This window comes from Rhipicephalus sanguineus, chromosome 6 (genome assembly GCF_013339695.2).
Source record: "Rhipicephalus sanguineus isolate Rsan-2018 chromosome 6, BIME_Rsan_1.4, whole genome shotgun sequence".
Classification (NCBI taxonomy): Eukaryota; Metazoa; Arthropoda; class Arachnida; order Ixodida; family Ixodidae; genus Rhipicephalus; species Rhipicephalus sanguineus.
Window position 1 is genome coordinate 156,577,010 of NC_051181.1, and position 5,809 is coordinate 156,582,818.

Consider the following 5,809-nt stretch of genomic DNA (forward strand, 5'->3'; position numbering starts at 1 on the left):
GTTTACTTATTTACATTTCTTTCTTTTTGTCTCTTTTTCTTTCTGTTTCTCGCTCTTTCTATCTTTCTCTATCCCTTTCTTTCTTTCTTTCTTTCTTTCTTTCTTTCTTTCTTTCTTTCTTTCTTTCTTTCTTTCTTTCTTTCTTTCTTTCTTTCTTTCTTTCTTTCTTTCTTTCTATTTCTCGCTTGCTCTTCCTTTCTTTTCCTTTCTCTCCCTCTATTTATTTGTCTCTCAGTTTCTTTTTCTGTCTTACTCTATTTTTTCTGTCTCTTTTTTGCGTCTGTTCTGTTGTATCTACTTCTCTCCGTCTTTCTATCTTTCTTTCCTTTCTTTTTCTCTAGTTCTTTTTCTTTCTTTTTCTCTTTCTTTCTGTCTCTTTGTACTCGTTCCCTCGCCCATCGGAGCTACTGCATCCCACGCCGGACATATCGGTGCACGTGTTCTGGGAGCAAAGCAGAAGACGAGGATGTAGAGGAAGAAGATGAAGAGAGAGCGAGCCGGTTCATGATGATGATAATTTTTGTTCGCGACTAACGGACTTTCTCCGAGCCTAAACAGCTCTGCTGTTAAAATACTTTTGTTCCAGAGATAACGGTGGAGGAAAAGCCTAGGACAAAAAAAAACTGCCCTTTTAGACCTATGCTCAGTACAATATATGCACGAGAAGATTAAATGGGCATAAGTTTTTGTGAAGTATGCTCTGTGAAGCCTATCGTTATTTCTCGTGTGATGCTGGCTTATGTTGCCAACTGATGATCAACTTGTGTATATTGTAATATGCTTTGTTCTGTTGTATGGCGCCAGGGGGCGCCGCCATTTGATATATATAAACACCCTCGCTACAGCCGAGGGTAAGTTGGGCGTGGTGTGGAACTGTGTGTGTGTCGTTCCTTTTCGGAGCACCACAGGTGCTCGGTGCCTTTCCATCGCAAACACTACAATGGCGCAGTCGACATGCGTTTTGAAAGCCTTCCACCCTCCGCCGCTCGCCAACGGCAACCAGCAGCCATGAAGCAAATCATCGGCAACACCAGATGCGGCGATACCCTTTCGGTCCGCTTGCATCGCGCCCTCGCTCTTCGGCAGCCCTCGCTCGTAGCGCATCGCCGCTTATCGCGCCGCAGATAGCGAGCCACCGCCCCCAGGAAGGTCAGCGAAACGCCAGGTGATAACGTAACGCCACACAGCTGCGACATGGCCGACTTGATAGGAAAGCCGCCCGGGTTTTGGAACCATCCGGGAACACCAACAGTACCGTGGACGCGGTGGCTTGAAGATTTTGAAACTTATTTGCTTGCCGCTGGCGGCGAAAGTTTTTCCGCGGAACGCAAAGCCGCACTGCTGAAAACACTGCTTGGAGCCGAAGGTCAGAGGCAGGCACGGGTTGCACTCGCCGCGGCATCGGAAACGCCGGGATCAACCAAAGACGCCTACTCCTCATTGGTGCAAACGCTAACGGCCAAGTTCAGCCCTCCAGAGGCAGTAGCCACAGCCAGACTCTCGTTTCGGAACCTCACGCAAGGCGAGTCTCCACCCCAGGATTTTCTCTTCGAATTGCAAGATACAGCTAACCAGTGCGACTTCGGTGAACTGAAGGACCAGATGCTGCTCGAACAATTACTCATTGGATTGACTTCTACGCGACTACGGGAACGGTTGCTTGTCGAGGAGGCCACGCTTACGTTTGAGAAGGCCGTGAAGATCATCAACGATGCCGACCGCGTCCAGCGTCGCTTCAAAGAATACAAGCCTGAAGTGCTTGTACAGCTAAACACAGCGCCACATCAAAGTTCGGCGCAGCGCCGTCCTTTGCCGCGGGTTGTCACACCTTCTACCGAGCCTCGCCCTTGGCAACTCGCTGCACCTTCGTCGACGTGTCAGCATTACAACCGGCCACCCCAGTCTGCAACTGGCTGCCCCAACTGTGGCTATCAGCATGCTCCTACTCAGAACTGCCCCGCGCGCGGCAAGGTTTGCTACCAGTGTTCCAAGAGGGGACATTTTGCCACTGTGTGTCGCAGCAGACCCTTCGCGCGGTCACCACCAGCATGGCATCAGCAAGCCTCCGGTCCCTCCAGGCCTAGGCGTTCGGATCACGCCGAGTCTATGGCCCTGTCAGACACCCAACCGGACCTCCGCACACCGGGATTTTACGCCGATGTTGAGGTGAACGGAAAGCCTTTATCCTTATTTGTAGACACTGGCTCGTCAGTTTCCATTCTGTCTAAAGAATTGTTTACGCGTTATTTTATCAAACCATCAGGTTCTGATTGCAGACTGGTAGCTCCACCTAAAAAACTGAAAGATTATTCAGGGACTATCGTTCCACTTCTCGGGTGTTTTCAAGCTCTGGTAACGTTCCGAAATCGCACTACTGAGATACTGTTCTACGTTGTAAGCAATGGACGATCCCTTCTTGGTATTGATGCAACCCACAAACTTAATATGATTCTTGCAGGCGACAGCCTTCAATGCTGCGGCACCAGCACATAGCCAATTCCAGTGAATCCCGAGTTTTCTGCGGGCGCACCGGCCTCGCCTCCCCGTGAGTTGCCACGAGTGCCATCTAACACATCGCAAAACATCACATCAGGTACGGTGGGCCACCTACCAGACAGATTCAATCATTTTGAACACTTGTTTACTCCCGGCCTTGGCCTCGTACATGGTGTCACCCATCAGGTCAGGATACGTCCTGAAGTCTCACCACAACGCTTAAAGCTCAGGCGGCTGCCTCTCACATTGCGCGAACCAGTCAAACAGGAAATAGAGAACTTATTACGACAAGACGTCATAGAGCGCGTCTCGGCGTCAGAATGGGTGTCTCCCATTGTTGTTGTTCGCAAACAGAACGGAGCCATTCGAATGTGTGTGGATCTGCGCGCACCTAACCAGGCCATCATTGTTGATAGCTTCCCGTTGCCTCATGCAGAAGACCTGCTGCAGTCTCTTCAGGGTGCTAAATGGTTTTCAAAGTTAGATCTCGCCTCGGCCTATCACCAGGTAACACTACATGAGGACAGTCGCGACTTGACGACCTTTGTAACGCATGAGGGCCTTTTCCGTTTTAAGCGAGTGTGTTTTGGGCTCGCTTCCGCTCCTTCTGCGTTTCAACAACTCATGCACCAAATTCTGTCGGGCTGTTTTGGTGTCAAATTTTACATTGACGACATCATCGTTTTCGGTAGCACGCAAAAGGAACATGATGACAATCTGGGAAAAGTTCTCACTCGGATTGCTTCCTCAGGGTTAAAGCTAAATGACAAGTGCGTCTTTGATGTCCAAGAAGTGTCATTCATCGGACACAAGATTTCCGCTCAGGGCATATCCCCCCTTGAGAAGAACGTTCAGCAGGTTGAGACCTTTAGCCGCCCTTCCAATCCGACCCAACTGCGCTCTTTTCTTGGGTTGACGGAATATTATTCCAAGTTTGTGCCACACATGGCCCACGTAGTGGAGCCACTTCGTCAGTTGCTGCGTAAAGATGTCCCATTCAACTGGGATGTGGCTGCTGAAAATAGTTTTCAGCAGGTAAAAAGTACCTCCGTGATGCGCCCATTTTATCACTGTTTGACCCAACTCTTCCTATTGTGGTGTCCACAGATGCCTCGGATTACGGGCTTGGTGCTGTTTTGCAACAGACCGATGGAGAAAACACTCGAACTATTCAGTTTGCTTCTCGTTCTCTTTCTCCAGCTGAACGCAGGTACTCCACGGGCGAAAAGGAAGCTTTGGCTTGTTTATGGGCTTGCGAAAAGTGGCATGTCTACCTCTGGGGAAGAAAGTTCACACTTTTGACGGACCACCAGGCACTGGCTACTTTTTTGTCTGAAAAGGGCTCTGGGAGGAAACCACTGAGAATAGGTAGGTGGACAGCTCGTCTTCTCAACTACACATTCACCGTCCAGTACCGCAAAGGCGAGCAGAATAAGGTAGCAGATGCCCTCTCTCGCAACCCCCTTGACACTTCTGAACCCTCCTTTGCTTTTGAGGAGGAAGTAGTCGCCCAGGTTGAGGCCATGATATCCAAGCTTGAAGTACAACAGGCCACGACCTGTAACACAGCACTGAGACAAGTCATGGAATATACGACAAATAGCTGGCCCGCAAGGAAGCAACTTCCTAAAGAACTTCATCCATACTATGAGGTCAGAAGCGAACTTTCGGTGGTAGATAGCATCCTACTGAGAGGGGACCAAGTTGTCCTTCCCAGCCAACTACAGAAACAAGCGCTCGCACTCGCGCATGCCGGACACCCCGGCATAGAGAGAGTGCAAGACCTGATTCGCTGCACATACTGGTGGCCAGCTTTTCGCAAACATGTCGAGCAGTGTGTAAGCGACTGTCAAATTTGCAACAGTGCTGACAAGTCGGCCAAAAGTCAACAGGGGCCCATAGAGCCGACCGAATACCCTCCCCGACCCTGGGTGAAGGTGGCTGTAGACATAATGGGTCCATTTCATTCAGCCCCTCAAGACTGTCGGTACGCCATAGTCATGGTAGACTACTACTCGAAGTGGCCCGAGGTGATGTTCACATCATGTGTAACCAGTCAATCTGTAATAGGCTTTTTAACCTCAGTTTTTTCCAGAGAGGGACTGCCCGAGGAAATCGTCACTGATAATGGCCCCCAGTTCACCTCTGTGGAATTCGAAACGTATCTCACTACCGAGGGAATCAAGCACATCAGATCTTCACTTTATTTCCCTCAATCTAACGGGCAGGTTGAGCGGTTTCATTCATTCAGTGTGCCCTTCAGGAACAAAGGCCTCTAAAAAGGACTGTTCTCGACTACGTCGCAATATATCGAACCATTCCGCACACTGCAACTAAGTTGTCTCCCTTTTACTTGCTGCGTGGTCGCCAACCGCGAACGCGTTTGCATATTGTAGGTTTCTCCGCGCACAGTTTTCATGAGAACCCATATAACGAGTACCAGGAACTGCGTCAGCGTGTTGAATGCTATCAGCGTAAAATGCAGGAGGATGCTAATCGCAGACGTCCTGCCTACCACAATTCCTTTCAACCTGGTGACCAAGTACGGGTGCATCAGAAAGGACAAGGAAAAGCGTCCTCCCAGTATTCACGCCCTAGGGTAATTTATTCCAAGGTAGCCCGTAACACTTATCGTCTGAATGACAGCACTACCTGGCATGCATCAAAGCTCTCCAAGAGCACACTGAAAGAGCCCCCAACACAGTCACCACAACGGTACGATTATCCGATACCGATACCCCAAACAGACAGTGTGCCACCTTCGTTGCCACCTCCTGTGCCACCCACTGTGTCACCGCCTGTAAGTCTGCAGGTACCTCGAGACACCCAAGATGCGCAGCTTCGGCAAGACGTGGAGTCATCAGAGTCCCGCCAACGATCGTCGTCCCTCACGTCACGACATCAACCACTACACCGATCGGCACGGCCTCAGCGAGAGCGCCGGCGTCCACAGTACCTGGAAGACTACATAGCGTAATTCTTTTGTTAAGGGGAGGAGAAATGTTGTATATTGTAATATGCTTTGTTCTGTTGTATGGCGCCAGGGGGCGCCGCCATTTGATATATATTTAGTAACGAAGAAGAACAATGTACATGCTGCGGGGGAACTAAGGAAACGATGGAACATGTACTGATTGAATGTGGCGATATTCACCCAGGTATACGTGTGGGCACGAGTCTACATGAAGCCTTGGGTTTTAGGGACAACAATGGAAAGCTGAACACGTCCGCGATAGAAATAAGTAAGAGACGGTTAGAGTATTGGTGGCAGAAAAGTAGAGATAAAGAACAAAAATAAATAATGGGGGAAAAA

General features: G+C 49.6%; 1 pseudogene; it reads left to right on the forward strand.

Annotated features, from left to right (window-relative positions):
• Nucleotides 1-1,194: 1,194 nt before the first annotated feature.
• LOC125758890 (uncharacterized protein K02A2.6-like) lies at nucleotides 1,195-5,473 on the forward strand (annotated as a pseudogene).
• The last annotated feature ends 336 nt before the right edge of the window (nucleotides 5,474-5,809 follow it).